Consider the following 15,478-nt stretch of genomic DNA (forward strand, 5'->3'; position numbering starts at 1 on the left):
TCACCACGGTAGGACAAACCGACAGACAAGTTTGTCTCCCTGTTGGAAACTTCTCCTACCACCCTTACCTGGGTCCCTGCGGCTGACTCCTCCTCTGTTCAGATTCCTAGGCCTTTTAATCCCCTTTCTACCACTCTCCTGCCCTGCTGCTTTGGGTGTGCCTAAGTTCTCTCTCCTCACCTGGATCCCTGCGGCTGACTGCTCCTCTGTCTGAGTTTCTGGCTTTTAATCCCCTTTTTTCCTGCTCTCCCACCCTGCTGCTTTGGGAATGCCTGAGTTCCTCTCCTCACCTGGATCCCTGCAGCTGACATATTCATATTCATGCCTAGGATATTGATATTTATGCATTCCATTCCATTTCCATTTACAACTGTCAGTGTTCCTAGATTCATACTTTGTAGATTCTACGTTCCAATTATTAATAAATGATTACAGCTGTTTCTTCCCATTTTGAGTCATGCCCCATGAGCAAATGAAGGTCCTGAAAGCTTTATTCTATCTGCATCATTAAGGTCGACCTATTTGGTGGAGGCAGCTCTTCCCCAGTTGTATTTTCAGTGTCTTCCAACTTGAGGAGCTCATCTTCTGGCACTATATCAGACAATGTTTCACTGCTATTGATAAGGTTTTCAATAGTCAATTTTTTCACAAGTGGATGGCCCATCCTTCTTCTCATTCTTAATCTAGAAACTCCACTGAAACTTGTCTACCATGGGTGACCCTACTGGTATTTGGAATATTGGTGGCATAGCTCCCAGCATCACAGCAAAATGCAAGCTGCCACAGTATGACAAAGTGACAGATGAGCGGTGTATATTAGATATTAGTAATATAAAATATTAGATATAATGTTGTTGTTGTTGTTGTTATGTGCTGTCGAGTCGAACTTGACTCATAGCGACCCATCCTTGGGTTACTGAGGCAGTATCGCTACGGAAGTAGATTGCCCAACCTTCCTTCTGAGATTAGATATAATAATATTAGATATTATCAACATAAAACAGATATACCTCTTGTTTGGAGTCAGTCCTGACTCATTAACAATATAATTTTTAATTGTGCTGCAACTCAAAGAACTTTACATTTTTAGATATGTGTTGAAGACCTTACCAGATACTACTTTTTTACCAAGATTATTGACCTTGAAAGTAGGAAAATAATAAAACTTTCTCTCTCTGAGGAGCAGTTTGATTCTTTTCAGAAACTGAACACTTTGCTTCTTTGAATTTCCATCTTCACTCTGGAGCAGCAAGTACTGACCTAGGTCCTGATTGACTGGCTAGAAAACTACCTGTGGTTCTCTATTCCTGTTGCAAGGCCAAGGAGTTCAGGACAGATGACTCTAGGTTGCTGAAGTCCTGGTGTCTGTTGTGTGGTGTGCCCTTCTTCTGTTGATGCTGTTCACTGGGGCTCTGTACCACCGTTTCCATAGACTGTGGTACATGAAAATGATATGAGCCTAGGCTCCAGGCCAAAAGAAAGCCTAGGAAAGTAACTAACAGGGATATCAGTCATAACAAGGGACTCCTACCAGGTGGAGATTCTCATGGACCAGGAGGAGCTGGAGAACTTCAACCTCTTATCCCTTCATTCATAAACAGGCCAGTATTCCTGGCAAATGTACTATTGACAATATCATTGGCTCCATTGAAAAGAGTCACAAAACGGTCTTTGTGCTTTCTGAAAACTTTGTGAAGAGTGAGTGGTGCAAGTATGAACTGGACTTCTCCCATTTTCGCCTCTTTGATGAGAACAATGAAGCTGCCATTTTCATTCTTCTGGAGCCAAATGAGAAGAAAACCACCCCCCAGCAGTTCTGTAAACTGCGGAAGATCATGAACACCAAGACCTACCTGGAGTGGCCTACTGATGAAGATCAGCAGTAAGGGTTTGAGTTGAAAAATAATTCTAATTTTCAAAAGGAAAATATCTATAAAGGGAAATCTTCAGTTTTCAAAACTACACAGTATTATTTTGCATACACAGTAGTATTATTCTTAAAAAAAATTATAGATGTTACTGAAATCAGTTCAGAGTACAAAAATCTTGAAGGATGAGTGTTTGCTTGAATACAAAGATCTGTAAAATAGGGATTATAGCAGATCTTGAGTATATAGTTATTATTTAACTGCTACAAAATACTTTGTGTGAAAAAGATACAGCCTGTGTTTTTGAAAAACTTTATTTTAGAATTTCAGTCAGATGCTCAAAATTATAAATATATACCATGAGATAGCTTTTCCCCCAAATATCTTTTCATATTCTGTGTTCATTTCCTAGCTTTTTATAAAAAAAGATTTTGTAGAGAGTTGTAGGAGGTCTTGTACTGACCTGAAAAGAAGACTGACTAGATAGGAGTAAGAAGGTTTAGAACTTAACCTGAGATTTGCTAATTGTTAGCTGTGAGCCATATGGCTGGGTAAGTTTTGTAATCACTTGAACTAAGGGAATGATAATATCTGAACTATTTATTTCATGTGTGATTGTGAAATTTGGATGAGAAAATATATGTGAAATTGTTTTGAAAACTGTTAAGACCTGAACAAATATAAGCACTGTGCCTGGGAGGGAGGTGTTAAGAGCTTTGATAAGAGTGTAGAATTACTTTACTGTGTATAGATGACACTGTTACTTACCATATATTCAATTTATGCATAACTGAATTATTTCTACCTGAAGTTGAAAGAATGTTCTAATTACTTCAGGATTACAAAGAAATAATTTCAAAGTCAATCTAGGCATTCCAACTAGAGATAATAAGTAGAGAAATAATAGAAGTTTTTAGTTCTAGGGGAAAAAAAATTGGAAGGAAAGACGTTTTCTCAAATGTTTTAGAAATGACAAGAAAAATATTAATGAAAAGAGTCTTTTCAAGCATCTAGAGAGCCTGAGTCATAAGAGAAAAATAGTCACACAGTCAGTAAGCTGTAGGGAAAAGCTGACCCCATAAGACATGAAAGTCCACCCTCTCAGGTTCACATTCACCCCAACTGATTAAGTTGGCATAATGTTTGAACCTTTAAAGAGGATTAAAAACCCAGAAATGAAACTCACTGCTATTGAGTTGATTACAACTCATAGTGACCCCCCCTTTGGGTTTCTGAGGTGGTAAATCTTTACACAAGTAGATTGCCCAGTCTTCCTTTCGTGGAGTGGCTGGTGGGTTTGAAGTGCCAATCTTCTGGTTAGCTGTCAAATGCCTTAGGCACTATGCCACCAGAGCTACTTTTAAAGAGGGTTAGAGATGAGGGATTAGGTAAGAGAAGGAATACTGAATTTAGGGTTAAAAAAAAAATCTGGTTTCAAATCCCAGTTATGTCATTTACAATTTGCATGAAGTTTGCTTGTGTGTAAGAGAAGCAAGAATGCTTCCTCCTCCTTAGATCTCAATCTGTAAAGACTAAATAAATACAAAACCATGTTGTTGTTGTTAGGTGCTGGTGAGTCATCTCTGATTCATGGCGACCCTATGTACAGCAGAATGAAACACTGCCCAGTCCTGTGCCAGCTCCATGATCCTTGTTATACCTGAGCCCATTGTTGCAGCCACTGTGTCGATGCATCTTGTTGAGGGCCATCGTTATTTCTATCACTGAGGCCAAAATTTCCAGCTGCCGGTGACTCTTCTTTGTTTCCAACTTTTGCATTCCAATCACCAGTGATAATCAGCACATCTTGATTGCATGTTTGGTCAATTTCAGACTGCAGAAATCTTCAATTTCCTCATCTTTGGCTTTGGTGGTTGGTGCATACATTTGAATAACAGCAAATTAGCTGGCCTTCCTTGTAGGCATATGGATATTATCCTATCACTGACCACACTGCACTTTAGGATAGAACTTGAAACATTCTTTGTGACAATGAATGCCACACTATTCCTCTTCAACTTGTCATTCCCAGCATAGTAGATCATATGATTGTCTGATTCAAAATGGCCAAAATCAGTCCATTCCAGCTCACTAATGCCTAGGATATCAATCTTTATGTGTTCAGTTTCATTTTTGACAACTTCTAATTTTCCTAGATTCATACTTTGTACATTCCATGTGCTTCTTCTTATCGGATGCTATAAAACCAGTAATACATCAGACAGTGTTTCACTGCTATTCGTAAGGTTTTCTCTGGCCAATTCTTTAAGAAGTGGATGGCCTCTTCCTTCTTCCAAGTCTGCCCCAGTCTGGAAGCTCCGCGGAAACCTGTCCACCACGGGCAACTCTGCTGGTATTTGAAACACCAGTGGCACAGCCTCCAGTCTCACAGCAACATGCAAGCCACCACAGTATGACAAACCGACAGACAAGTTCGTCTCCCTTAGCTGTGCCAAACCCCTCCACTTACTTCCTGGGCTGCCTGAGGGCTCTCTCTCCCCTTACCTGTATCTGGCCATTGATCCCTGGCTTCCTGCTTCCTGCCTGGTGGCTCTCTCATGGTTATAAAACCATAGGAAGATAGTTTTCTCTCTTATAAATATTCCTCACTACCCAAGATAAAATAGTTTCTATGGCAATAAAGAAAACCAACCTGAGACTATGTTTCAAATTACTTGGAGAACTAGGAGTAGAGTTGGGCAAGGGAAACACTTCAATTCCAAATTATAGCTAGAAGTGGGAGCCCCAGTCTTTCATGATGAGATGATTATAGGTGCTAGAGAAAGTTGGTGCATAGGCAAGGCCCATAACAGCCTTGTGGAACAAAACTGCATCACTGACATTTCATTACTGACAAAATAGTTTCAGTTGTTTTTCCAGAATTTTTCTTTTTAGTGAGTGCAATTATCTAGAGAAATAGGAAAGGGATGGCAATGTCACATTATTTTAAGGAGTTTTGCAATGCAAGACTAATTTATATCAAACAAACTTATGATACCTCCCGTAGGGCTCTGCTGTTTTTCTATTTTCTTGGTCTTTGTTTGAGTCTCTTTGTTATGAGCATCATCACCTTTGTGCTGTCAGGGCTAATTTCATTTTCTATTATCTTTCCCTCAGATCGTAACCCTGGACAATGTCATATTGTTTTTATAACCTGAACTATATATATATATATATATATATATATATATATATATTTCCTGTTTAAAAAGTCCATCACAGCAACAAACTTTTGAGTTCTTCAACTTTCTTAGGAAATACATCATTAAAAACAAAACAAACATACAAAAACTTTTGAGATCTAATGCCTTACTCAGAGAACTCACTAATGCTGGAAGAATACAATAATATTTTTACTTTGTCAGTTAAAAATAATTAATCGTCAGTTGATTATTAATTGTCAGTCATAAAATTAAACAGTACTGGAAACAAATTATCTGGTAGTATACCTCTGGTGGCATAGTGCCTAAGGCATTTGACTGCTAACCAGAAGGCTGGCGGTTCAAACGCACCAGCCACTTCTTGGAAGGAAGATGGGGCAATCTACTTCCGTAGTGATACTGCCTCAGAAACCCAAGGAGGGGTCGCTATGAGTTGGATCTGACTGGAGGGCAGTGTGTGGTGGTGCTGTGGTTAAAGCACTGGGCTGCTAACCAAAAGATGGGTAGTTCACACCAGCAAGCAGTTTGTTTCTTGGAAGAAAGATGAGGTTGTCTGGTTCCCTTAAGATTTACAGTCTTAGAAACCTCATTGGGCAATTCCATTCTGTCCTATGTTGTTGTTGTTGGTATGTGCTGTCCAGTCAGACCCAACTCATAGCGACCCCTCCTTGGGTTTCCGAGGCAGTATCACTATGGAAGTAGATTTCCCCATCTTCTTTCCAAGGAGTGGCTGGTGGGTTTGAACTGCCAGCCTTCTGGTTAGCAGTCAAGTGCCTTAGACACTATGCTACCAGAGCTCCCATTCTGTCCTATAGGGTCTCTGTAAGTAGGAATCACCTCGATGGCAGTGGGTGTACTTATTTGCTCCCTTAGGCAAAATCTTGCTGTTGTTACTTTGAATGAATGGTGAGTGATCCGAATGCAGGAAAAGCATAGACTTGTGGACAGAAGCAAACTGTGGAGATACACTGACTGGTACATAAAGTGTGAAAAACGGGAAGGGCAAAGAGAAGCATGACTCCAGACCGGAATTCTGGCTTCCAAGGATGGAGAAAAATCAGCAGAGAAGTTTAAAAATAGTGTGTTTCCGTGTGCTGCGAAGAAGACTGGACACTTGAACTTTCAAGAAAATAGTAGTTGGGCACTTAGCCTCCTCTTTGGCTGCCAAATCTGCCTTTGTGCTCCAGGAAAACACACGCGGCTGTCTCTGGCACTTTGGCTTTCCTTTCCCTGACCTGAGCCGGCCGCAATCTCCACCCAGCGCCGAGCACCTTCCTCTGGGCGGAGGCCAAGCCTAGCCAGGGGCCGGCAGGAGTCGGGGCACGACCCACGGGCACCGACCCTGGAGCCCGCCTCTAGCTGACCGCGAGGTCAGTTACTTGACCAAGCCAAGGGGGAAGGGAGGCGGCGTCCCAGGGCCCCTGCCACCTGGCACTTGGACAGAGCCACTGGCCGGGCATCGCCTCCCCCTGCGCGCCGCTCGGTGGCACGGGGTTTTCCCACTCCGGGGAGTAGGGGAAGCCATGCTGCGCAGACTTTTCCTCTCAATCACTTCCCTGTTCTCGGTGATGCCAGTGCAGCTCCCCGGGTCCAGCCTGATATAACAAGAAGGCGCCGGCGAGCGGCGGCTCCGCAGTCTCGCCAGGTATGTCGGACTCTTCCAGCCAGCGCTTGGGGCGCAGGCGCGCTCCGCTCTTGTCTCTACCCCGCAGCCCTTCCCCCGGCCGAACACCGAGGGCTCTGGGTTCCCGCTCCGCTGCAGCCTGGAACTCTCACGCGAGGCTTAGGTCTGGCTGAGGGGCCGCGGGCTCGGGCTCGGGGAGCACGGGCCCCGGGAAGATCGAGGCTTCCTCAGCCCATCTGCGCTGGTCTGTGGAGGCCCGAGAAGGCTGGGCCGAGGTCGGTCCGCGGGAGAAATAGGGGACACCAGGAAAGGAAAGGAGTACGGCAGAGAGTAGCCCCTGCAAAGCCCGCAGTGCTGGTCCTGTGCGCCCATGCTCGGTCCTGGTGCCCGCAGCTATGACCTGGGGCCTTCCCAGGAGCCACCCTTCCGCAGACGGCACTGTGCACCCTGTCGGTCGCCCTGATCCCCTCCATCTGGCAGGGGTGGCGAGCATCTGGTAAAGATGTTCTACTGAATAGAGAGGTTATACTTGTGCGTCCTGCTGGGGATGTGTCCGCGCTCACTGGTTACCGCTGGGACGTAACTTCTAAAGTTTATAATTCCGTCTCGGTGGCTCAGTGGTGGGAGAGGTTTGGCACTCAGATCTGCCGGGGACGTCCGCTCTCTCACCCTGCGACCTCTCTCTACGCGCCAATGCAGTATCTCGCCGAGTCCACATTCCTTCATCCTCGGAATTTCCGAGATGTGGCTTTGTTTAGAAAACATTTAAACAAACAAGTTAAAGTTAGCTCTTTAAGTAAAAATGCTCAGATGTTTCCCTTAAAACTTCTTCAACTTTTATATATGAGAACTTGTGTTATTGTGTCTTTAGAACTTAGATGAAAGCTAGGAGAAGTTTTATTTAAAAAAAAGAAAAGGAAAAAACTTTCTGGGACGCGCGCGCGCGCGCACACACACACACACACACACAAACTGTTCCAACCCTGGTATTGTTGTTGTTGTTGTTGTTATGTGCCGTCGAGTCAAACCCGACTCATAGCGACCCCTCCTTGGGTTTCCGAGGCAGTATCACTACGGAAGTAGGATTGCCCAACCTTCCTTCCGAGGAGTGGCTGGTGGGTTTGAACCGCCAGCCGTCTGGTTAGCAGGCAAGAACCCTGGTATTAGGGTTGGTGTTACTCAGTGCAGCGGTAACTCCTGTCACACCCCTTACTCTACTATGTCCCTCCCTCCCTCCCCGCCAGACCATACCAAACTCAACAAAACTCATCGCTATGGAGTCGATTCCTACTCATAGCCACGCCTATAGGATTTCCATGTCTATAAATCAGTACAGAAGCAAACTATCTCATCTTTCTTCCAGAATGGCTGACGGGTTTAAACCACTGACCTTTTGTTTAGCGGTCAAATGTCTTAACCACAGCTCCCCCAGAGCTCTTTACCAGACCATACGGTCCTTAATAATGTTTACTGTCAATTTTAATCATAGAATAATATGTGATAAATATAGTTGTAAATTGCTTAAATGTAATTCTTAGATTATATGGATAAACTAAAAAAACTCACTGCCGCTGAGTCGTTTCCGACTCATAGAGACCCCTCCCTGGGTTTCCCAGGCGTTATCTCTATGGCAGTAGATTGTCCAGTCTTCCTTCCGAGGGATGGCTGGTGGGTTTGAACCTCCAGCCTTCTGGTTAGCAGTCAAATGCCTTAGGCGCTACACCATTATATGAATAGTAATAATAAAATTGTTTTGTAAAATCTTTCTACATTGAATTACATTATTAGTTATAGCACTATTAGTAAATGAGCAGAAGAAGCCTTGTAAAATTTTTTCTTTTTCTTTAATCATTACTCCATTCTGAAAAAATGTAATTGATTATTCACAAATACTAATTACCACAATATTGTAGCTAAAACACCAGAAAATGTGGCAAAATCAGCGACTATATAAACACAGCAACGAAAACACATGTAGCACGTACAGACAAAACCAGGTGATTCCAAGCATCATTGGGTAATAATGACAGTTCTGACGGAGAGCTTAGAAGGTTCAAAAAGTAAATTAGCATAGAGTTTTAGCCTTGTAGGTATGTTGATACATATAAGTCGGGCTTAGGAAAAATGTTTTATTGTTATAAGTACAGGAATATTTTAATAAAAAGTAATACATTTCTGCTGCAGTACTTCAGCAGTGCTTCCTTCTGTGACAGTGTCACCCCGTGCAGTTTCCTCACCCCCACCCCCACCCCAACACCACCCTAGGGACACCGTTGTCCTGGGGCAAACCACAGGCTGAGGTGATGCAGAAGTTCCTGTTTGCACTGTTACTAGGTCAGCCTTTTACCAAGGAGCCACTGGAAAATAGTGTGGTTGGATTTGAAAGGAGTGGCCTACAAAAGGAAATGGCACACTTCTTGGCCATCTGAAAAATGATTCATCAGTATTTCGTTTCTTCCTTTTCTAAGCAGAGAACATATATATCTTTAGGCTTTTTTTAATGTACACATTCTATAAACATTGTTGGAAATTAACAGCATGTTTTCATAAGTTTCTCAGTTTATTTTTGTATTATTTAATAATCTGGCTTGCTTGGTTAAATAACTTATGTTTATTTTCATCATTGAACATAATTTGCTGTATATGCCATCCAAGGTGTACTTCTTCATAAAAATCTTCTACTAAATACAAAAGCTATCGAATTTACTCCTCCCAAACAGTAGGCTTGCTTGTCAAAATTATTAATTTTCCCCCAATGTCATTTAACATTAATTTACTTTCTACTTATACTTCAAAGCTATGCCTGAGTTTCTGAGTGCTCTGAGATAAATATAATGTCTATTGCATGTGAGTCTTCTTTCTTGTCTATTATTACTCTACTCTTTCCTAGTTCATTTTCTATCTTGCTGAAGAACATATATTGTGGGGTACCTCTTTCAGTTGAGAGCTATGGATAAACATTCGTTTCAGTTTTTCCATGACTGAAATGTCTATTTCACCTTTACTCTTAAATGATAATTTAACTGGTTGTAGACTTCTAGATTGACAGCTATGTTCTCTCAGTGCTTGAATATCCTTAAGGATATTATTCCATTGTTTTCTGGCATCTATTGATGGTTACAAGGAACTCTGGTAGCACAGTGCCTAAGGCATCTGACTGCTAACTAGAAGACTGGTGGTTCAAACCCACCAGCCACTCCATGGAAGCAAGACTGGGCAATCTATTTCCATAAAGATTTACCACCTTGGAAACCCAATGAGGGTTGCTATGGGTTAGAATCGACTCGATGGCAGTGGGTTTTTTTTTGATGCTTACAGTTTGATTGTCTCACCTTTGTAGGTAATTTGCTTTTTCTCTCAGACTTTATTTATTTATTTATTTTAAATCATTGATGTTCTGCAGTTTTACCACAATATGGCTAGGTGAGACAATTTTATTCTTTTTGCTTGGGACTCAGTATGCTTATACAGCCTGGGGACTTATACCAAAACCAAACTCACTGGCCTCAAGTCGGATCCGACTTATAGTGACCCCTCCTTGGCTTTCCAAAGTGGTGTTGCTACGGAAGTAGATCACCCAATCTTCCTTCTGAGAAGTGGCAGGTGGGTTTGAACCACTATCCTCCTGGTTAGCAGTCAAATGCCTTAGGCACTACACCACCTCTACCATGCATTGGGCCTTGAGTTGCCTCTAGGCTCCTGCTCACCAAGGCAATATAACTTTAGCTCAGGAATATCTGGTCATGCCTTCACTGTGATTCACAGGACATCAACTTCTTTTCTCTTCTGAATCAGCAAATAAAAAAAAAAAACAGACTCACTGCCATGGAGTTGGAGCCAACTCATAGCAACTCTTCCTTGGGTTTCCGAGGCAGTACCTCTATGAAGTAAGTTGTCCAACCTTCCTTCTAAGGAGTGACTGGTGGGTTTGAAGCCTTCTGGTTAGCAGTCAAATGCCTTAGGCACTGCTTCCAGAATGAATTCAGCCAGAATAAATTCATCTGAATAAATTTAAATGTCAAACTTACTTCTCCAGACTTCCATCCTCTCCTTGATTGTGAACCAGTAATTCTTCACTACATTGCCGGTTCTCTGATGTCTTCAAGCAGATGATTTTTATACTTCGTTTAGATCCCCTCCCTTCATTAGATGTGGCTCCACTGAATTTTACTTTAGCAGTTTCCGTCCCCTTTCTGAGTGCCTTACACTGGCAAGTTCTTTGCCCCATGTTATGATGTATTATTGGAGAATAGGGGAAGAAAAGAAGAAGAAGTTGGTAACAATAGTTTTAGTATAATCAGTAATTATTACTTGTAGAAAACAGGACACAAAGTAGGTGCCATATAATATTTATATACAATAATCCAAGATGTGTGGTATTATTAATTCAACATTTTAAAGAGAAAAAAACTAAGGACAATAAAAAAATAGATGTATTTGACTTTGAATCTTAACAAAAACCTAGCACAAATTTTTAAATATTTTTGATGTTTATTCCAAAAGGAAAAAAATAAAATAAATTTTACTAGAAGGATTCCCCCCTCCCCAACAACTGATCAAGCCAAAAAGACAAAGGAATAAATAAAGTATCAAGCAGTAATATGCTTTTTATCTTAACCCTAATGATTTTGTAGATGGGTAAAATACTATATCTATAGTCTCTATGGCTTATTTTCTATTTATTGTTTCCATTCTTCTCATACTTACTATGTTGGTTCCTTTTGTGCCTGGTTATTTATTTTATCAGTGTGCCGGGTAATTTGAAAGTATTTGAAAAGTATTTGTAGGAATAAATTTGAAGCCTAGGATGATGTGATCTTCCAGAGATGAATTTTTTACTTCTGCTCATATCTGTGATCCCAAATCACTTTAATCCATTTCAGAGGTTGAGACTATTAGAGCCACCCAGCTAATTCAGAGCTGTGCTGTAGTCTTTGTAAGGACTGGTTTACTTCTAGTTCAGCCTTATTTCTAAGGTATATCCTTTCAGAACCTCCTCCTTGCTTTCCTATCTTTCAAGGCTGCCAAAACTATACTGCAGCCTATTGTTGTTGTTATGTGCCGTTGAGTCAGCCCTGACTCCTAGCAACCCCTCCTTGGGTTTCCGAGGCAGTATCACTACGGAAGTAGGATTGCCCAACCTTCCTTCTGAGGAGTGGCTGGTGGGTTTGAACCGCCAGCCTTCTGGTTAGCAGTCAAGTGCCTTAGCCACTATGCTACCAGAGCTCCAGCAGCTATTAGACACCCCATTTAAAATGACTATGCTTCCTATAAGAAGGAGCCCTGGTAGTGCAGTGGTTAAGTTGCTTACTGAAAGGTTGGCAATTTAAACCCACCAGATGCTCTGTGGGAGAAAGATGTGGCAGTCTGGTTCTGTAATGATTTACAGCCTTGGGAACCCTATGGGACACTTCTACTCTGTTTTATAGGTCGTTAAGAGTTGGAATTCGACTTGACAGCAATGTTTTCTTTTTCTTTAAATGAGTTATACTTACTGTATTCAAGGAAATAAAAGACAAGTTTGAACAATTTGGAAGATAATTGTAAACAAAAAAAATGTTGTGTTAGTTGACATCAAGTTGCTTCTGACTCATGGCAACCTCGTGTGCAAAGTAGAACTGCTCTCTATATAGGGTTTTAAGGCTTTTCCTTGACTTTTTTTCTGTGACCTTTTCCTGTCTTCAGGGGAAGCTCTGGGTGGGCTCAAAGTGCCAGTGTCTCAGCTAGCAGTTGAATGCTTAGCCATTTGTCCTGCCCAGCCACCTAGAAGGGAAAATGACAGAGTGGATCTGAAAAAGAACCAAATAGAAATAATACCAAAAAAAAAAAAAACCCAAAAACTCCAAACTCATTGCCATCGGGTCAATTCTGACTCATAGCAACCCCCTTTACATTTCCAAGGCAGTAAATCTTTATGGAAGCAGATTGCCCAGTCTTCCTTCTGAGGGGTGGCTGGTGGGTTTGAACCGCCAACCTTCTGGTTAGCAGTCTTAGGCACTATGCCACCAGAGCTCCTTATAGAGATAAAAAGGCAATAAACAAAAATTTAAAATCAATTGGTGGATTTAATAGCAAATTAAACACAAGTGAAGAAAGAATAATAAAATGGAAGATAGATCAGAAGAAAGTATCTAGAATTTAAGAGATAAAGGGATGGAAAGAATAGAAGATAAATATACATGAAAATGACAGTGAGAAGGTGTAAAATACATTTACTTGGAGTCTCAGAGGAAAAGAGAAAGATAATGGATTGGAAGTAATATTTGAAGAGATAATGGATAAGAAAGACATTAATCCATAGTTTCAAGAAACCCAACATAACCTGAGCAGGATCAAAAGAAAAAACAAAAAAATCTACAACTGGACACATCAAAGTAAAATTTCAAAAAATAAAAGCAAAGAAAAAAAACTTAAAAGCATTAGAGATAAAAGGATAGATTACCTTCAAAGGAGTTACATTTAAATTTACAGCAGACTTCTTAATAGAAATGAAGTCTACAGACAATGGAATTATATCTTTCGTATGCAGAGAAAATAACTGCCAATTTACAAATCTATTGTATGGAAATAATCTTTCAGAAATGAAGATGAAATAAAGAAATTTTTGATGAACAACAACAGTTGAGATAACCCATTAATAGTCAACCTTGACTAAAGAAAATACTAAATCAAGGATGTTCTTCAGGGAGAGAAATATGTGATCCTAGATGAAATGTGGAGATGCAGAAAGGATGAAGGGCAAAGGAAATGGCTACATAGCTAAATCAAAGTGAAAAATGATTCTTTGAAACAATAGTAATAATGAGTTGTGAAGTATTCATAATTACAATACATGATCATCTGTAAGTCAGTAGAATGATAAATGGATTTTAAATGTTTGTCAGTTTGTTATAATGTGGTGGCTTGTGTGTTACTGCGATGCTGGAAGCTATGCCACTGGTATTTCAAATACCAGCAGGGTCCCCCATGGTGAGATAGTCAGTGGAGCTTCCAGACTAAGACAGACTAGAAGGATGGACTTGGTGGTCTACTTCCAAAAAAATTGGTTACTGAAACCCTTATGAATAGCAGTGAAACATTGTCTGATATAATGCTGGAAGATGAACCCCTCAGGTTGGAAGACACTCAAAATACAACTGGGAAAGAGCTGCCTCCTCAAAGTAGAGTTGAGCTTAATGGTGTGAATGGAGTAGAGATTTGGGGACCTTCATTTGCTGATGGTACACTACTGAAAATGGAAAGAGACAGCTACAAAAATGCATTAAAATTGGAAAGTGGAATATATGAAGTATGAATCCAGGAAAATAGGAAGTTGTCAAAAATGAAATGGAATGCATAAATATTGATATCCTAAGCAATTGTGAGCTGAAATGAACTGATATTGGCCATGTTGAATCAGAAAACCATGTGGTCTACTATACTGGGAATGACACATTGAAGAGGAATAATGTCACATTTATCATAAAAAAAAAAAAAAAAATTCAAGATCTATCCTGAAGTGCAGTGCTGTCAGTTATAGGATAATATCCATATGCCTACAGGGAAGACAAGGAGCTCTGGTAGCATAGTGCCTAAGGCACTTGACTGCTAACCAGAAGGCTGGCGGTGCAAACCCACCAGCCACTCATCAGAAGGAAGATTAGACAATCTACTTCTGTAGTGATACTGCCTTGGAAATCCAAGGAGGGGTCGCTATGAGTTGGTCTGACTTGATGGCAAATAACAACAACAAGGAAGACAAGTTAATACTACTATTAGTCAAATTTACACACCAACAGTTAAAGCCAAGACTCACTGCCATCAAGTTGATTCAATTCATAGCAACTCCTCCTTGGGTTTCTAAGGTGGTATCTCTAAGGAAGTAGATTGCCTTCTGAGGAGTGGCTGGTGGGTTTGAACTGCCGGCCTTCTGGTTAGCAGTCAAGTGCCTTAGGCACTATGCTACCAGAGCTCCCATTAAAGCCAAAGATGAGGAAATTAAATATTTCCATCAACATCTGCAGTCTGGAATTGACCCCACATGCAATCAAGATGTATTGATAATTACTGATGATGGGTATGCAGAAGTTGGAAACAGAGAATTATTGGAAGTTGCAAAATATGACCTTGTTGATAGAAATGACATGTAACATCACATGATAGAATTTTGCAAGACTGACTTATTTATTATAAATACCTTTCTTCAAAACATTAATGGTGACTATACACGTGGAGCTTGCCTGGAATCAAACTGACTACATCTGTGGAAAGAGATGATGCATAAGCTCAGTATCATTACTCAAAACCAGGCCAGGGCTGACTGTGGAACAGATCATCAATTACTTGTATGCAAGTTTGGGTTGAAGTTGAAGAAAATTAAAACAAATCCATGTAAGCCAAAATACAACCTTGAGTATATTTCACCTGAATTTAGAGACCATCTGAAGAACAGTTTGATGCATTGAACATCAATGACTGAAGGCCAGACAAGCTGTGGGAGGACATCATACACGAAGAAAGCAGGAGGTCAATAAAATGCATTTAAAAAAAAGACATGGATGTCAGAAAAGACTCTGAAACTTGCTCTTGAATAGAGAATAGCTAAAGTGAATGGAAGAAATGATGAAGTAAAAGAGATGAACAGAAGATATCAAAGGGTGGCTTGAGAAGATGAAGTGAAGTATTATAATGAGATGTGCAAAGACTGGGAATTAGGGAGTTAGAAAATCAAAAGGGAAGAACACCCTCAGCATTTCTTAAGCCTAAAGAACTGATGGAAAAATTCAGGCCTTGAATTGCAACACTGAAGAATTGTAAGGACAAAATATTGAACGATGCAGGAAGCA

The 15,478-nt window shown here is 40.8% G+C and overlaps 1 pseudogene; it reads left to right on the forward strand.

Moving 5' to 3' along the window:
* The first annotated feature begins 1,394 nt into the window (after window positions 1-1,394).
* LOC103199655 lies at window positions 1,395-7,052 on the forward strand (annotated as a pseudogene).
* Window positions 7,053-15,478: the final 8,426 nt, after the last annotated feature.

The sequence above is a fragment of the Orycteropus afer genome, unplaced genomic scaffold (genome assembly GCF_000298275.1).
Source record: "Orycteropus afer afer isolate SDZICR_OR568_19922 unplaced genomic scaffold, OryAfe1.0 scaffold00116, whole genome shotgun sequence".
Classification (NCBI taxonomy): Eukaryota; Metazoa; Chordata; class Mammalia; order Tubulidentata; family Orycteropodidae; genus Orycteropus; species Orycteropus afer.